Below are 17,831 nucleotides of genomic sequence, written 5' to 3'. Positions count from 1 at the left end.
AAAAAAGTCACCCAAGTTGAATTCCTATAATCAAAGACTGAATTAAAAAAGATTTGTTTGCATCTGGCGTCACTTTCAATCAAACTCCCCCATGGCTGTTGATTGGTTAGTAGTAGTGGTGGGTTAAGGAATCATGATGCTTCAAATTTCTTAGGGAACAGGCTTATTTGATGCAGTATGATCTCCTGAGCATTTTGACACCATTTTCATCCAAATCGGCCAAAAAATGAGTTGGTGCCGGCCAAAACAAGTATTTGGACAGGGGGGTATGGGGGGTCTGAAAATCAATATTTTTGACAATAATCATTATTATATGCCTAATTCTGTTAAAGTTGATGCTGATTTGTATGTAATTGATGTCTAGAATTCCATTTATGAAAGTTGCATCAAAATTGGAGTTGTCGTTTTCTTAAACTGGCTGTTTTCGTCCAAATATGGATGTGAGGCGCTTTGCATAAAACATGCAAACGATCTTTCAAACGGAAATTTAAATGATGTATGTATGAAGATAATCATAGTTAGTACCTGCTCAAGAAATTTGAGCGGATTACATAGTACGGTTTGATTTTGGCAGCCATTTGAATATTTCATAGAATGCTCCCACTTAACTGTACAGGGGTCAATGCACTTTAAAACGTGTACGTTTCAATGGAAGGCTTCCTGAGAATACGAAAAATGGTACCACGGTCAAACGAAAAGCAATACAATGCCCAAATTTCTTGAGGATATGCCACATGTGATTATCTTCAAACTGGCATCATTAAAATTTCTTGTGAAAAGAATGTGTGCGTGTTTTATGCAAAGCGCCCTCACATCCATATTTGGATGTAAAACAGCCATTTTAAGAAAACGACAACTCCAATTTTTATGCAACTTTCATAAATGGAATTCTAGACATCAATTACATACAAATCAGCACCAACTTTAACAGAATTAGGCATATAATAATGATTATTGTTGAAAATATTGATTTTCAGACCCCCACAGACCCCCTGTCCAAATACTTGTTTTGGCCGGCACTAACTCATTTTTTGGCTGATTTGGATGAAAATGGTGTCAAAATGCTCAGGAGATCATACTGCATCAAATAAGCCTGTTCCCTAAGAAATATGAAACATCACCCTTTTTAAAAGGCTGTTTAACCTACCCCTATTAGTAGGGCGTAAAATTTAAGTTGGTTCATCTGGTGCCCATCAGAGAAAAGGAATCGCAGAAAATGACAATAAATTATGGTAATTTTACAGGGCAAAAATCAACTGTCTAGGCATTGTTGACATGATGCCTTCAGGAAAACAAGTTTCGTACTATTTGTAAGACCTAACTTTTGAGATAGTTTGTATATTTGAAGGTGCCAAATTAACCATAAGGCACGCTGTTTTACCACCATGTTCAGGAACTCAATCATCACAACACTCATTAAACAAACCGTGCCCGAGTTTGATTGACAGAGATGACGTCAGACGCAAACTACTCTTTTCAATTCTGTCTTTGATAACTGCTGGTTTTTCTGTGCAGAGAACTGTGAGACTGAAATCAGTCAAAATCCCAAGAAAAACCACCCAATTGGGCTACTAAATTGGAGGTGTAGCAACCTTTTGCATTGAAGTGCCTCCTGTATCATCACACATTTTAGAAAAAAAAAGAAGATTTTCACAAAATCTCCTAATACTTTTAAATTATATATGAAAACACTTCTGGGAGTCATTTGTCAAGATTTAGCAAGTAACTGATTCCTACAATCTTTGGAGCACCAATCTATCATAAGGTGATCTTCTATAAGCTATTATGTGAAAAAATCAAAGGATTTGGATATTTTGGTTTTGATAAACTACTCCCAAATTTTTTTTTTGTCAGCTAATTGTACCTAAGGATGTTATAAAGAGCTATGTATTCTCGGTCCTTGTGTTCTTCGAATGATTTCAGTAAGGCGACGAAAAAAAAGAAACCCTGTTCTACGGGCGGACGGGACTTTCAAGTAGGGTTGGTTGGTCGGCAATCGGAAATGACCCAAAAAAAATCACTAAAATCTGTAAATAATTTGCAATTTGAGAAAATACAAAAAAAAAATTGTTCCTGAAATTTGGGTCGGCATTCATTGGTACAGGAAATTTTTTTTCCCAATTTGTTCAAAATCTGGGTCGGTCGGGCCCGTAGAATAGGGTTTTCTTTTTTCGTCGCCTAAGCACAGACTTTTGGGGCGCTTAACTTTCATTTAGTGAGGATGGATTTTGTGTGGCTGGTCTCCAGAGCAGAGTCAAGTGGGTAGTGTCTTGATGATAGTGGTATACTGTAAGGGACACACCATTAGACTTCAAGGTGGGGGTTAGGAAGTTCCCCTACTACATGAAAAAAAAAAAAAACAACTTTCCCCACCAACACTAACAAGAATTTGTCTTTAAAAAAAATGTACTTTGAGCTACTTTGATCTAACATTAATATTCATATCTAACCTACTCTGCACTTATTTGACAATAAATAAGTGATATGAGGCTTAATAATGATATCTGCGTCTTGACTCTGGAAAACAATATTTTTTAAAAACCTTATTTAGCATTTAGTTTTTTAAGCCACCTCGGAAGCCACCTACAGGATCTCATTTTGCATTTAGGTTTTTATTGCGTTGCAAAGTAGCAAAACTTTCTTTATATATGGCCCAATTCGTGCCTGGAAAAGGCTATCCCTCTTACAACCTATCGACAGGTCTAAAATCTATAATGAGGTGTCACCGGGTTTGCAAGAGATAATAATACCAAATCTAAACACCATGAAATTCACCACATCACGACCAAGCTCACATTGGGCGCCCCATTCCTTTTTTAAAGGAATTTTTATTAACTCTTGCTAGCTTTTGTCAGGGTCAGTGATATTTGTACAGGTTTATACACATGGGTTATTACAAGAGTCAATAAACATTCAATTAACTATAGATAATGGACTTAGTTTTGTGCAATGTAGTTTATATACACCAGGCACAAAAAGAAACTCATCAGTTATATTCACCCTTGCTGTTCAATAACTTTATAATTTTGGATTATTCTGAAATATACATTTTATTAATTAGACTTTGCTTTCTCATTTGACACCCTGTTCGTGAAAAACGAACAAGAATTGACCAAGATATGCGCCTCCAAAGCCTCAAACCCCAAAATCAAAAGTTGCATTTTCAACGATTTTCAATGGGAACGCATTGTTGTATTGCACACAAGCACCACGGGCCAATCAATAAAGCACACAGTGTAGCAGGCACAACTGAATCGTTAAAATTGCAACTTTTCATTTTGGGGTTTGAGAGTTTGGAGGCGCATTTCTTGGTCAATTCTTGCTCAATGTTCACGAAGAGGGTGTCAAATGAGAAAAAAAGTCCAATTAACAAAATGTAAATTTCAGAATAATCCTAAATTATCAAGTTATTGAACAGCAAGGATGAATATAACTGATGAGTTTCTTTTTGTGCCTGGTGTATATTCAACTTTATCTGAAGTAAATCACCTGCTACACAGTTTTCTATACAGAATGATTTGTTTACTTTGTGATGAGGCCTGACCTAACCCCTGCTAGTTTTGATTAACCAATCAGTTATGTGTATTGTCAGCATGTGATGGCCATAAGCCAATTGAAAACATGTTTCTAAAAAAGGCTAAAAAATTCCTATGCTGGACAAACTCTTGGACAGGTTAAGTGTTAAATAGTAAGTTGTCAGTGGGGCAAGATTAGATAAAGGCATACAAACTAGGGTATGAGATATTAGAAATTATTTCCTAGCCTCTTATTACCACAGGGTGGTGTGCTATGTAGCTATTCAAGACACAGGATATGTAAGGGATAAACTGTGCATATGAGATATGGGTGCAAGTGGCATCATTTCACTGCCGTGAAAAAAAAAGTCTAATTGTGCATCCCTAAAGATTCATCTTATCACCCCTGTAAGTTTGGTAACCATAGAACTTTGCCTGTTGGCTAAAAAGATGTACAATCAACAAAATTAATAGTTGGTACACCTTGACAATATGTTGGAACTCTTCATTGCCACTCTGATAGTTCAGTGAAATTAGTATAACTATGTTTGATGAGAAGTACATACCTTCTCCTTTCCCCTTCCCTCCCCCATTCCCCCTCAATCAATGTTGGGGAGACTAGAGAGACCAATGGAAAAAGTGCTTTCATCAACATTGAACTGGGGAGAGGTGTGGCGATTTACATTTAGTATGAGTATGCCAACATTAATTTCCTTGAAACAGGGGAGATTCCTTGGTATTTGGGTAATTTAGTGTTTTTAAAAAAAAAATCAAGGAGTATCAACATTCCTAGTTAGAAAATAAACTTGGTTTGTATTATTTTGTAATAATCATTGGCAGCAAAATGGTGCTATAAAGGAGAATAAAATCAGTTTTGATAAAACCTTTATTTTCAAAAGTTTGTGTATGCGACAAAAAATTGTGTCGTTAAAAAAGTTAAACACTTTTTTGGAAAAAAATAAAACTTAGCAAGTAAGGTTTTCCCATCAATACACATGCATCTATCATTTTCAAGGAACTGTGTCAGACACCATAGCCAAAAAAGCCATCATAAAATCTTCCTTTGAGTATCAAATCTCTAAAAAAGTCTGCATGATTGAAACCCCTGGCTGAATCTTCAATGGTTCTGATCCTCTTGAGTTTCTGCCGGACTGTTTGCTTCTCCTGAGATTATTAAAGTGTCTAGGCTAGCAATACTGTTTTTCAGTCTCAGATTTTCAGATAATACCCTTTTGGATTGTACCTAGATCCAGTATTAATTGTCCCAATAATTGTTGTATCCTTGAGTCAGAATTAGGCATCTTTGATCGTCTTTTGTGCGGATTCATTCATCTGTCATTTGGAAAACCATCTTTTTGAATCTTGCCCCATTAATAAAATAAAACGGGTGAAGTAGTCATCCATTATATTTCTTTATACTGTATTTAAGTTGACTTTTTTTGTGCAGTTAAATGTTTGTGCCTAGCCCTGGACGATTTTCCTTGTTTTTATAAATTTTGTTATATAAATATTTTTGAAAGCTTCCTTACATACAAGACCTATAAACCTATAAAAAGGGAATATATTTGCATACTGTTAAAAAAAAAAAAACTATGGTAGCATCTTGGAGCATGAAAGGCGTGAAAATAAATGTTTGATTCAAATTCCCACTTGAGCAGTTTGTTTTGTTGCAACACTAATACTCATGCTTGTTATAAACAAGTCTATAATACTTTTAAGGAATCTAAATTTTTGTGCATCAAAGTTCTTTTTTTTTCACTAAAAACTGTTTAGGTAGCATACACTTTTCATGCACATATTTTCGGGAATGTTTGAAAAACTTTCTTTATTTAGGTTGCCAGCACTTATTACCCTTCACTTTTGAAGGGGGCAGCAAAATTGCACCTTTTCTCCAGCCCTCCGGGTAGTAGCGGCCACGGAACGCTACTACTTTTCCCTGCAATGAACAACAAGGAAAAATGCAGCATTCACCTTCTATTTTAAACTTTTAAAGTTTATGCTACTGTATTTCTCATGAATTTGTGAAATTAAAAGACTAGTAAAATTAAGTGATTGTATCATTTGACCAATTATACACTTACTGTCTTTTAGTTTAGTAAGATTTGGTCAAGGATGTAACAGCCATTTGAAAGGTGCACTTACAATGAAACAGTACATTTCCTTGGCTAACTGTCTGTTTCAGTTTATGGTATGTAACACCATTTCTCCTTAAGTTTTTCTTGGTCTGTACATCAGGGGTGTGATTCTTCAGGATTTTTCCTGATTTCAGGATTTTTTTGTGGCAAAAATTTATGCAAATGTATTGGTTTTCAGCCCGTTTGGGTGGTATTTTCGTCCAATTTAACACTGCTTCAGGATATTTCACAAGCTTTGAATCACACCCCTGGTATATGGAGACTGGGTGTCTTTCTCCATATATTCTTGTTTTTCTCGTATTTGTCAGCACTTTAGAGCATCTTTTTGGTGGAGTTGTGAGCTTTATAGGTTTCATTTCATTACATTGAATATTGAAAGGTTTTTTTCCAAGATCAAACATCTGAACTAGTATTATGAAGACGTGAGAAGATCAAGCATGAGAATCTGTGTGTTTCCACTGGGCACACCGTATTTCTCCAGATTCGTAATATTGACTGCTCTGTTCCAGAAGTGGGTAAGTGCAATAGCTGCCCTGTGAACATTTGGCATATAGTATATTGTACTCATCTACACATGGCAGCTGCACATGGCAGCTATTACACTTACCCACTTCTGGCTCTGAGCGGTCGATTATGAAACGGAGGCCAGTTTCACAAAGTTGTTAAATAGACTATTCAAATTGAAATTCATGCATGTCCCTATAGAAGACATGCCCTCACTCTGCCTCTGATGGTGGTGTAAATTTCAAATAGAGTCACCCATTTAGGTGACCCCATTCGAAATTCACACTCTTCCTTAGGGGGTGTGTGGATTTCATCTGGAATAACCCAATTTAACTTTGGTTTGATTTGATAGGATTTTACGTATGATAAATCAAACATAAGATCAATCGGAAATGGGAAGAAGAGAAGTTAAAGTTTGGACTTATTTTTGTCATCTTTTGTTCTTCCTTTTGCAGATAATTGATTGGAATCTTCCTGGAGGAGCTGCTCTATCAGGATTCATAGCAGGAGGAACGGGACAAGGATTACGGGAAGGAGTGGATCAATTAAAATTTAAAAGGATAACTCATTTTGAGGTAGGTTTGTTTTGGTGTGGGGTAAGAGTCCTGTTCATCAGAAATCAGAAACTTTTCCAGACTTCGCCTGAAATTTGGATCTTTGGCTAAAAATAAAAAAAAATTCCAGATGTATACAAATTAAATAATGATAAAAAAAGGTTATGTGATACCCTGTAGCATGTTCCGCATATACTTATATTTTATCAGCAATTTTATGATTTTGATACAAACCTGTGTCACATCTCTGCAGTGGTGGTACTACAGGGGTGGGGGAAAGGGAGGGCACTCCCACCCCACCCCCAAATATTTTTCTTGCTCCCAGTAAAAACCCAAAACTTCAAAAATTATCAATTTTTGTGGCAGGTTAGTTGATTTTCCCTCCTGAAATTTTACCCCCGAAAAAATCCTGACGCGTTGCCACTGCATCTCTGGTTCACAATCACACACTGCAAACTGGACAATTAAAATGGATGCAGCCTGCCACTGAATGACCGTCAGGCCAGTACACTCTCATGCATGGTCACTCTTGATTGAAGACCAAGTGATAAGAAACGAATTCATGAAAATTCAATAATGGTAAACAACAGCAAATAAAAAATATGTATTTGCACAAACGATATTCATAATCATTATTCTTTTTTTTCCTTGTCAATTTTTCCCCATTTTTGATATTCATTATTCTTTTGTGGTTTGATTAGTGGAAACCCAATAGACTTTGCTTAGGATTTTACTTGTGGTTTTGAATGCATTATTGTAAGGGCAGTGTTGTAGTATCTTGGTTACAGTAGGCATGTGCATACGCTCAAAAAAGTTTAGAGGATTGGCGTAATCAAGAATTACAATTCCTAAATCAATCCCTGACTATGTGTCCACATGAGCCCATTGAAGACTGATCGTCGAGTTTTGCGATGCCTGATGAGGACAGATTTGGAATTCACCAAAGTGATGTGATAATTGGATTAACTACCATAGCAATAGATGAATACAATTTTTGAATAGATTGCACTGCACTATAAGCAGGTTGCATACATCACCTGTGTATGTTTGCAATCATAGATTGAATACAATACCGCTCTTTTCAAAGATACTAATCTTACAGGTGCAGTGTTAGCATTTCTTTGACATCTATGGTACTGTGTGAGCGTTGCAGTGCAGGGCGATCGATTCAAAAATTGTATTCATCTATTGCTATGGTAATCCGCTTATTATGTCACTTCAACAGCGAATTACAACTGGATTCTTACTGTGATGTGTCATGTGGCATGCCAAATTAAACTATTTTAAATATAATTAAACCAAGGTCATAGGTTAAGCTTCTTTTGAATCACAAAATCACTTGAGGATCAATCAGATACCATAAAATCCCAAAAATTTCTTGGGGATCAAGTTGTAGATTTAGTTAAGAATTGGAATTCTGAAGACAGTTTGCACAAGTTTTTGCTCGAGAGTTGGGTTTCTTAACCAATAGCCTTCCGTATGGACGCGCCTTAAAAGGACTAGGCTGTGTCGTCTGTTCTATTGGGTGGGCATTGGGACATTTGTGTAATTTGCAAAATATGAATACGGATGAAGAGGCTTGAATTATTCCATAATTCATTATTGACCTCTGAAGACGTTTTGATCATATCTCACTATGATGGTCATCACTGTACACATATTATTGCATTTCATTTTAAAATAAACATAAAGGTTGTATGAACTTAAAAGTGCAAAAAAAATGGCTTTCAATAGAAAACAAAACTGGAGGTGGCCTGTTTTCCAATAAATCTTGATTCATTTATATTACAGGAAATAAGAAATTTGTAGGAAAAAAAATATTTTGAGACAAAAAAAATCAATGTGTTGGTTGTTTCTTTTATTAAGTGCACCAAGTAAAACACTGCCTAAATGACATTTAGTCAATGATGGCAGTAGATCACAGAAGGTTTCTTATCCTTCCCAGAATCCTTTGCAACATGGCCCCTCGCATCACTGCATCAAGTACCAGTCCTATTACTTTGTATATGTTACCTTTGTGTTCATGTTGAAAATATACTGGCTTAAAACATGGGCCACTTGCCAGAAAGAAACATATTTTCCAAGATCTGGATGTGTTCTGTTCATTGAGGTACTTTTTGTCATTATCGACCCATGTTGCACTAAGATAGCAAATCAGTACAGAAAATCAAAATGGGAGAAATGCATTATGGGAAGTGTGTGATATCTTCTCTGGCAGTAGATGTAGGTATATATTGTCGAGTCATGTCTTCCCATCATGCAATGGGCTATTCCACTTGAAATCTGCAATAATCCTGTGGAAGATTAACTAACATCTGCCACAGAGGGGGTATGTTTTTCAAATGTAATTGACTAAGGTTATTATTTTTAAACCCATACCCCCTATATTATGGCTTTACCAATATGTCCCACAATTAGAGTGAGTATTTCAAATGGACGCAACCAAATAGTGTATTTTATTGGAAATACATACACCCTCTGTGGAACACTTGAGCTAAATCTTCCACAGGAGGAGTATGGATTTTTTTCAAATGGAACAACCCTGGGCAATTCCAGTTGAAATTCATACACCCGAGTGGAAGACATGCCTCAATCTCCTAAAAGAGGTGGTACATATTTCAAATGGAGTCATCCATTCAGGTAACCTCATTTAAAATTCACACTCCCTGTGTGGGAGATTAAGGTTATATCTTCCATGAAGGGGGGGGGGGGTGTATGGATTTTAACTGGAATATTTAGAAAATATTGCACAAAGCACCATGGGAAAGCTGTGGGTGTGTGCTGATCTGGGGATGTGATCAGAATCAAGAGGAATAATAGTGCAAGAGGATGAGTCGTTGAATCAAAAATAATGTAAGATTCACACAATTTGACAGCATCTGTCAAATGATTTGATGTTGTTTCAAAATAGAGTGGCAATATGTAGTATTAATGCAAGTATACAAATTATTTAAAGGATATTTTTATTGAGTCGATCATGTAGTTGCAAGTTTTAGTAATAGTGGTGGTTGTGATGATGGTAGGGTGGTGAGGGAAGTGGATGCCTTGATGATGATGATAATAATAATGATGATGATGATAAAACCAATTTAATGAGCAAGATAACTAAAATCAATAACACAAAACTGATGTAAATTACATGTTGATGTTGATGATGATGATGATTTCTGTGATGAAGGTTAGGAGAAGGGCAATGATGATGTTGAGAAGGAGGAGAAATAGATGGAGGAGGAGGGGAATGTTGTTGATGATGATATGGTGACAATGATGATGATGATGCAACAATGATGATCATAATGGTAAAGATGATGATAATGACATTGGTTATGATGATAATGATGAAGGCACTTACGATTATCATGATGTTGACAATGGTGATGATGGTGGTGATGATGATGGCAGACCAGAATATGATAGCTCACAATGACTGTGAAGTTGAGGAGGAAGATGCTATAACTGGTGATGATGAGGAGGAGAGGGATGTGGAGGAGTGAGGTGTTGCTGATGATGATGATAGTGGTGATGATGATGATGACAGACCGGAATACGACAACCATAGAGGTCGACCGTGAAGTTGAGGACAAGTTAATGATGATGATGAGGAGGAGAGGGATATGGAGGAAGGAGTGAGGTGTTGCTGATGATGATGATAATGGTGATGATGATGATGACAGACCGGAATCGACAAGGAGGGTATGGAGGAGTGAGGTGGGGTGATGATGATATTGATGATGATGTTAATGATGATGATGATGTTAATGATGATGATGATGATGATGATGATGATGATGATGATGATGATGATGATGATGATGATGATGATGATGATGATGATGATAGCGATGATGGTGGTGATGAACACAATGATAAAGATGAACAATGAACAAAACAAAGAGCTGTCACAAATTCAATTTTGATTGTATTTCCTCTGTTATCCTTCCCTCACTATGCAGAGTGAAACGAACTCGTCTGTTTAATAGAAAAATCTAATAAAAGTTGATTCTGTTACTGTGAAACATATTTATTAGATCAACACAGCATTTGGCTGTAAAGCGCGGGTGATTGTGATTTTGCTAATTTCATTTTGGAATTTTGAAGAATAAACATTGCAGAGTTTATATACCCTCTATAAGAAAATAAGATATCTGTAAGGGTGGAAGCACTTTAATAGAAAGAAAACATAATTTGTGGTGCAATCCATTGTCAAACGAGTAACATGTCAGAAAAACTGATTGTAATGTGGGGCGTAAAATATAATGCAATTTTCTTTGTATTTTTTTGTTTTCAAGCAGTATTGAATCGCTTATATCTCACAAATTATAATGTCAATTGGGGTGTGTGGCATTGCAAAGTGTAACATTTGAAATGGTTGACATCTTGAAGCGAAATGCTGGAAAATGAATTCTTGCATCTTAAGTCATGTTTATTTTTGGTTGTATGAAGTACATAGACAAAAAGTACTTTTTGACATAAAGGATGACTTTTTGAAGAAGAGTGCAATTTGAAGTACGTTTCATTGCATGCACAGTGGAATATTTTAATGGTATTAATTTTTCGCAATTTTAATTGTTTAATCAGTTTGCGGTTTCTCTCATTTCTGGTTTCAAACAACTACCAATACAAAATGTTTGGCTATTCCATTTAAATCCACACTCCCCCTGTGGAAGATTTTAGAAATACCTTCCATAGGGGGAGTATGAATTTCAAATGGAATACACATTACAGCTCCATTTGAAACCCAATCTCCCTCTGTGGAAGATTCAGGTTGAATCTTTCTCAGAGGGTGTATGAAATTCACATGGAGCTGCATAATGTGCTCATTCCATTTGAAATTCATACTCTCCCTGTGGCAGATATTTCCAAAATCTTCCCCAGGGGTTGTGTGGATTTTAAATGGAATAGCCCATTTATGCAGGCTGTTTAATTCGCTGTTCAGAAATTATCTGTGAAAAGCGCTAAAAATAAAATCCTCGCGAAAATTTCTCACTATTCAGAATGGAAAGTTCAAATTGGCATGTCAATCTTCTTATTTATAACATTGACTGGTTTGTCACTTGACGAGGACTTCAAACAGCACAATCCTTTAGGATGCGGTTCTTTGACCTATATGCTAATATACATTAAAGAATGACCTCTGCATTCTTGGGTACCATACAGAAACTCATGGTACCTACAAGCTGCTACATATGTGATGAAATAAGTGCAAGAAATATTAATATTAAAATATTGCACAAATATTAACAAAAAATTTCATTTATATCATGACATTGACGGGTTTGTTACTTTACAAATATTTCAAACAACACAATTTTTCCGTGTGCAGGACTTCGACCCCAATATGTTAATATACATTGAAGAATGACCCCTGAATTATAAGGTACATGAACTCATATACCACAGCATGAGGTCAGTTTTGGAGATATTGTTGTTAAATGGAGCAACTGAACTGTGACACTGGAGATGAGAGTACTATGGTAAGCATTATGTGCATTTTATGCATTCAAACACATACCATTTTGAGACAGGAAAATGTAACATTTGAATAAAAAAGGCTGCTGGATATCGTGTTGAAAAAAATAACTGGTAAGAAATATCAAAATTTTACCAAAATGTCTGGGTGAAACTAACAACAAAAATCTTTTATACAGTTGTGTAAGTTCATATGTGCAGGTAGTAAACAAGAAGTGAAAAGATTAAAACTTTCAACTGCACTCACCAGGTTATTTTCCGAAATATTTCAGAACCAACTGGTTCCTTCCTCAGTGGGTATACATTTTTTCGATACAAGGAAAATTCATGAAGCGATCCACATTAGGAGAGACCCACAGCCCAAAATCAACACCTAGCAGGGGTGCGACGAACTATCTCCAGTTTACAACAGCTTGTTGAAATCAGTGAAACCAACTGGCAACTCTAGTAGAAGATCTTCTAGAAATACTGATATCAGCAGCATCTCACACACCATTACCCACTGAGGAAGGAACCAGTTGGTTCTGAAATATTTGGGACAATAACCTGGTGAGTGCAGTTGAAAGTTTTAATCTTTTTACTTCTTAAAATCTTTTACATAAAAAATGGTTTGTGTCCAAGAATTGCTTCAAAATATGATGATTACCCCATCCAGAGATTCTGTATTAAAATGGTTAAGTTTGCCTGAAGTCCACACACAAATACCCCCAACATACTCACCCCTGCTCATATGTCCCACCCCACTCACACTCTACACCCCACACACATACCCACATGAAAATGTAAAAATTATGGTAGTTTTCATAGGAGAAATGAACAGGAAAGTCTCTCTGCATGCCTCCCCAGTGCCCAAATATGGAAGAAGCAAATCGCTTTCAATTTCCAACAACATGTTGCTGAATGAACTATCATTGGGGGCTGTGCAATAATTATGAGCGCTGGTGGGGGGTAAAATTTCCAAATGGTGTGCCCCAAAATACTTGCCCTTTCTTTCTCTCAGCCTGCCATAAATTGCTTTTCCCCCACCTCTCGGCCTACTAGAATATCTTTGACCCACCTTACACATGCTAAATTTTTGGGATCTCAATTTATTTTAATCAAATGGTCTAGAGATATACTGCAAGCAGAAAAATTTGCATATGTATTATTTAAGCATTTCCGTAGTGTTAGTGTTAGAATGTTTGTTTTTTAAAGGTGCCCCATGAATATGTGCCAAAAATTGCTTGCCCTCCCTCTTGGCTTACCAAAAATTCCTTCCTGGCTGCCCCCCAGCTGCCCAAACATTCTTGTCCCCAAAATTTTACCCATCCCCCAGGACTCATAATTATTGCCCAGCCCCTTACTCAAAATCCATTTTAGATGCTGTCATTAGTTGCGTGCCAGAAGACCCTCCATAAGCTTCACTGCATCAGTCAGGCTACATCTATGAGACAATATTATAAAGAGATTGGAAAATCGTGGTTACAAGTTTTCTCCGTTAATTTCCCTCAACAAATTTCTTGATTGAGCTATTATGCTCAGACACATTTCAGGCTGATCAGACTGGATCAATGTCTATTAAAAATTCAAAAAAAAAAAAAAAATGATGGTTTTAGACCTCTTTCTCTTTAATTTCCTGCAACATGTTTCTGGTTGAGCTATCAGGCACAGCTACATTTTCAGACAGAGTGGATCAAACAAGCAAATGGATCAGAAATATTCTAAAATGTATTATTCAATTTCTTAACATATTTGATATTTTTTAGTGCATTTCAGAATATTTTCAGTAGAAAAATGTGACAAAATAAGGGAAGTTGATTATGCAATTAATTAATCTTGGGAGGTGGGTACTCAAGTGGGTTTGGGGTAGGGATGTGCCACTGAGGATTTGAAAGTAAACCCATGGCTATACTAAATTGCAAAAATATAACAATAGCAAAAAAGTTTTGACAACTTTATCAAACAATCAAAAATCATGCAAATCATCCTGTTTCTGGGTTTTTAACAGCCAGTTGGGCTATTCCATTTCAAATCTGACATACCCCTGTGGAAGAGTTAACAAACATCTGCTACAGGGGGAGTATTTCAAATGGAAGCTATCAAATTGTCTATTCTATTTGAAATTCATACTCCCTCTGTGGAAGACTTTAGCTAAATCTTCCACAGGGGAAGTATATTCAAATGAATAACCAATTTTAGACTCTCGTTACCCCACTGGTATGTTTCAGATATTTATGTGATGCAAAAGTACAGCAAGTGCACGTGGTGACATACAAATGCACAAAATCAGACAGGGATTAATGAAAATAACATTTGTAAGCACATTTTCCCCAATATCCTACAACATGTTTCTCAGTAAGCTATAATACCTTAAAACTTCATAGCGTTGTCACTATGTGCAAGAAAAATTGTTACGTCTAATTGTTTTTGATATTATTGTGTTGCAAAAGTACACTGTCAACAGTGCACATGGTGACATACAAATGCACAATCAGACATAGGGATTAATGAAAAATAACATTTGTAAAAACATTCTCCCCCAATATCCTGTAACATATTTCTCCGTAAGCTATCATGTTTTAAAACTTCTTAGACATTGTCGTTATGTGCAAGAAAAAATTGTTACATCTAAAACATGAAAACACTGGGGATTATACGGGATAAATGTCTAATAAAATTGGCTCAAATTTTAGGAGATTTCAGCAAAAAAAGTGCTCAAGAACTTACTAGAATGGTTGTTAAAAGTTTCTCAGACAATATCCTGGAACAAGTTCTTTGATTAAAGTATCATGCACAGATGACATTGTCATTATGTGGAAGACAAATTGTTATGTCTAATACATGAAAACACTGGGGATTAGACGGGATAAATGTCTAATGAAATCGGCTCTAATTTGAGAAGATTTCAGCAAAGAAAGTGCTCAAGAACTTGCTAGAATGGTTGTTACAAGTTTCGCAGTCAATTTCCTGGTACAAGTTTTTTGATTGAAGTATCATGCACAGATGCAGTTTAGACATTGCTGTCAGGACTTGGGCTGTTTGGTTCTTTGCGGGGCATAGGGTGCGTGCTAGCGTCTACATGCACAAGATCAGACAGCCTGATTATTCAATAAAAGTAAGCAGAAAATTTGTTCCCAATTTTCCTCCAATTTCCTCAACATGTTTCTGCTTAAGCTATTCCATGTTGCAGCCTATTCCCAGATTAGGCACTCCCAATATGGTTGTATGAAGTACCAAGTTGGGCTATTCCAGTTGACATCCATACACTTTCTATGGAAGACATGACCTTAATCTTCCATACAGGAGTGAGAATTTCAAATGGGGTTACCTGCATGGGTGACTCCATTTGTAATCTACACCCCCTTTGTGGGAGATTAAGGTCATGTCTTCCTTAGGGGGTGTATTGGTTTCAGCTGGAATAGCCTATTGATTAGGCAGAAACCAAAATGCCCTACCTTTACCAGTGTCATGCCCAGGGATGCCTTTTGGAGCTTCAATACCAACCCCCTCAATTCCTGTAAAATTATAAAAATCTGCCTTTTGGGGTACATACAATGTAGTTACTCAGTCATACAAAAATAATTTATGTTCCTGCTGAATTAGCACTCTCAATATATAATATGGTTGCATAAAATACGGAATTGAATATGTGGATCCAAAATGCACTGCCAGTGTCAGGCGCAGGTTTTTCTGGGACGGGGGGGGGGGGGGTCTACAAACTCCCTCTCCCCTCTTGTATTCTGTAAAGTCATACATGTAGTTGTATGAGTTTATTTCAGCAAAATATGATTATTACAAACATGAGCAAAGCACAAAATATGGTGCTTAGGGGCCTATGATAAAAATTTGTCAGGAGCTTGATAAGCCACAAACCAATGCCGGGGCATGTAATCAGCCATTCTCCCTCCTGCCCCTCCCCGTGTTTGAAAGTTTCTACAGGCACACTTGAACATGGACCCTGTCCACTCTCCATAAAATTAAACAAGAATTGTCCATACCCTAATAAATTAGCCATTCTCCGCTCCAGCCCACCAGTATTTGAAAGTTTCTGTGGGCACACTTGGCCATGGACCCTATCCATAATATTCAACAAGAATTGTCTATATCCTATACCAACCATTCTCCCCTCCTGCCCCTCCCCCAGTGTTTGAAAGTTTCTACAGGCACACTTGACCATGGACCCTGTCCACTATCTATACAATTCAACAAGAATTGTCCATACCCTTAACCCAAAAGTACTTTTAATGTCATTTTGTTGTCAGCACGTTATTAACACTTAACAAATCCAGGTCAACTTTTGTAAATCTGGGGGATAAGAACAAAGCAAAACTTAAATAAATTTACTCAAAATATGCTTATCATAAAGCCTATCTTGTAGAAAAAAGCTGTGTTAATGCTAACAACAGCCGTTCATCAGACAGTGTTGTTTTAACACTTTACCTACGATTGGTCAGTGAAAACTTTAAAGACCAAAAAAATTAGGAAAAAAATGTCAAAACCGTGAATTATAATTCATTTATTTGTAATCTATACAAAAAATGCACTCAAATTAGTACAAGCATTCCTAGTATTAGGTCAGTGATTGAGATAGCTGATGCATTTTAGTCTTATGAATAGCTAATGTCTGCATAGCAAAATTTTGCTGCGTGCGCGTAGACATGACTGGCCGATCGAGACAATCCCAAGGATAATACAACTTCCACGGACAAATGCAGACCTGTTGCACTTTTTAAAGAAAAACTTTGCAAAGTTAAGGCATGCCGGAGGTGAGAATAAACTAGTGGTCAAATATTGAGACAAATAAAGCGGGCGCACAAGAGGAATGGTATAGGTTGTATAAAGGAGCTCATATGGCTTGATGTAATAAGGTGTCATTTCCACCTCTTCTCGGGGGCACTCAAAACTTTCGTTGTGATATAATTAGTGGACCGGACTTGAAACTACTGACATCATGACATGACAACAGCAATGCAAGACAGGAAGACTAAAGGGCCATCACATTCACAGATCGAGAACAGCACTTGACATAGGCAGGTCTACCAGGCTCAAGATCCACAAGACCTATGGAATATTAAATGCGCCTATTGGCTACCATGACCCATTTAGATCAATATCCATGGCACAAGACATTTCTTGTTTGCTATACTTTGATCAGTTTGTAGTTGGCTGGAATTATTATGCTTTTACCACTACGCCGTAAAGTAAACCCACGTTAAGAGTGATATAGTAGATCTGCTTGGTCTATATTTGTGTGTTAAAGAAAGTAAACAAAGTATAGGACTTCAATTAATAATTTGTAATACTTCTGGCGAGATGTCACAAGTCAATTATACAAATATATTGAGATTAATCGGCGATGTTACAAGGCCGCTGATAAAACAAATGGCTTAAACATGAAAAATATTTCTCCTGCCATCCCACTCGCCTTGAGTGAAAAATGGGATAAATCCAAGGAACGGAGAAATTCCCAAGTCATGGAGAGGAATAGGACATGTGACAGGAGCAGCATGTCTGCCGTTGATCCCCTCATCAAAGCTGGTTTCCTTGTACATGTAGAGAGGTGGCACTTTATAATAAACTTGTTTGTTTTAATCTGAGCGGTACAAATCCTGAGGTTCCGGGCTCATAGACCTGCCTCCCCTATGCACATTCATGATGATTCTATCATCTTTTTT

General features: G+C 36.7%; 1 protein-coding gene across 3 annotated transcripts in view; it reads left to right on the top strand.

The window, feature by feature from the left end:
* The window catches only part of LOC140145914 (vitamin D3 receptor B-like), a 495,422-nt gene that overhangs the window by 163,713 nt on the left and 313,878 nt on the right, over window positions 1-17,831 (top strand). For all 3 annotated transcript variants that reach the window (XM_072167634.1, XM_072167633.1, XM_072167635.1), the window contains exon 4: window positions 6,610-6,729. The gene's annotated coding sequence lies outside the window, so the exon portion shown is untranslated. The remainder of the gene's footprint in view (window positions 1-6,609; window positions 6,730-17,831) is intronic.

The sequence above is a fragment of the Amphiura filiformis genome, chromosome 2 (assembly GCF_039555335.1).
Source record: "Amphiura filiformis chromosome 2, Afil_fr2py, whole genome shotgun sequence".
Taxonomy (NCBI): Eukaryota; Metazoa; Echinodermata; class Ophiuroidea; order Amphilepidida; family Amphiuridae; genus Amphiura; species Amphiura filiformis.
This window is presented reverse-complemented; position numbering and strand designations above follow the sequence as displayed.